The sequence below is a fragment of the Scyliorhinus canicula genome, chromosome 8 (genome assembly GCF_902713615.1).
Source record: "Scyliorhinus canicula chromosome 8, sScyCan1.1, whole genome shotgun sequence".
Classification (NCBI taxonomy): Eukaryota; Metazoa; Chordata; class Chondrichthyes; order Carcharhiniformes; family Scyliorhinidae; genus Scyliorhinus; species Scyliorhinus canicula.
This window is the reverse complement of record NC_052153.1, coordinates 84,368,280-84,370,215: the sequence shown is the minus strand read 5'-3', so window position 1 is coordinate 84,370,215 and position 1,936 is coordinate 84,368,280.

Genomic DNA, 1,936 nt, shown 5'->3' with positions numbered 1-1,936 from the left:
GATTGGTCCTTTTTGTTGAAAGCTTTTCAATGTAAATATAAATACCTTGGGCTTTGTGATCAAAACTTTACAAATTGGTAAACATTTTACATATTAACACTTTAGTTAGTTTGGTCTGTCCAGTGCACTGAAAAGCCTTATTAATATGAGATTGACATCTTTGGTGACATCGTAGCGTTTTGAAATTCTCACTGGATGTGGTGTCGCTGACTATGCCGGCATTTTATTATTGTTCATCTCTTATTGTCCTTGAGAAGTTGGCGGTGAGCCATCTTCTTGAAACCCAACAGTCTGTGTGGTGTAGGTATACCTACAGTGCTGTTAGGAAGGTAGTTCCAGGATTTGGGCCCAGTGACAGTGAAGGAACGCTGATATGTTTCCAAGTCAGGATGGTGTGTGGCTCGGAGAGGAACTTGCAGCTGGTGGTGTTTCCATGCATCAGCTGTCCTTTTCCTTCTAGGTGGTGATCACAGGTTTGGAAAGTGCTGTCAAAAGAGATTTGCTGCAGCAATCTTGTAGATGGTACACACTTCTACTCTGTGTTGGTGGTGGAGGGGGTGACTGATTAAGGTGGTGGATGGGTGCTTTGTCCTGGATGGTATTGAGCTTCTTGAGTGTTTTTGGAACTGCTCTCATCTAGGCAATGGTGCAGTATCCCATCACATTCCTGACTTGTGCCTGGGAGGTGGCGGACAGGCTTTGAGAAGTCAGAAGGTGAGGTACTCTCCCAGAATTACAAGGCCCTGACCTGCTCTTGTAGCCACAGTATTTATATAGCTAGTCCAGTTCTGTTCCTGGTCAATAGTATCCCTCAGGATGTTGATAGTGGGGATTCCAGTGTAGATCATAGAATTTACAGTGCAGAAGGAGGCCATTCGGCCCATCGTGTCTGCACCGGCTCTTGGAAAGAGCACTCTACCCAAGGTTAACACCTCCACCCTATCCCCATAACCCAGTAACCCCACCCAACACTAAGGGCAATTTTGGACACTAAGGGCAATTTATCATGGCCAATCCACCTAACCTGCGTGTAGCCATCTAGGATGGCCACTTACAAAGGATCACGGGAAAAATGGCCACCTGCAAAGGACCATGGGAAATATGGTTAACCCAGGACTCAGACGCTCAGAGCTTATGTATATTGGCAACTCAGATAACTAGACGCTATCGAAACATCCAGCTACTTTGCATTCTAATGGCCCATTTCCCCAGAACAAAAAACCTGTACGCAGGTAACAGATACAGAAACTGACTCATCGGCACCACTCCCTTTGCTCAGTGAGCCCAAAAAGCCAAGGTCAATGACCGTTCAGGACACGCCCCGCCATTAAGACACCACCCCTTTATTGGCCAAAATCAAAGGCAGTAATCGAAGCCTGCTGAATTATTGGGTCCAAAGCTAAGGACCGCCCAAAAGAGCGCGAAACCCCAGAAGGATGAAGTGAGACATTGCCATGTGTTCAGTCTCTCTTGGCCCCGGCGCTCGGTCTCTCTTGGCCCCGACCTACGCCTAAAACCAAGTGTAGCATGACGACCAGAAGACAAGTTCAAGACCAACGATCGCTACTAGACGGATGAATCCAGCAGAAACGAAGTCACCTCCTGACCCAGCTACGCAAAATCCAAACAAAGGCCTTGTTCCTCTGCATAAAGCTGGGTGCCTGAATTTAAGCACAGGTTGTTGTAGTGTTAGGTGTAATTTAGCTTGTAGTGTTTTATGTTGCATGTCGAAGTAATTCTTGTGTGTAAATAAACTATCATTGAACTTGAACTGACTAACTGGTTGTTTGGTCTTTGATCACTATCCGGTAAAGCCTTGTGGTGGTTTCATTTGATACCTGGAGACTCTGAAAAGCAATATCATCATTAATTTAAAAAAAAAATAAAAAATTTAGAGTACCCAATTATTTTTTCCAATTAAGGGGCAATTTAGCAT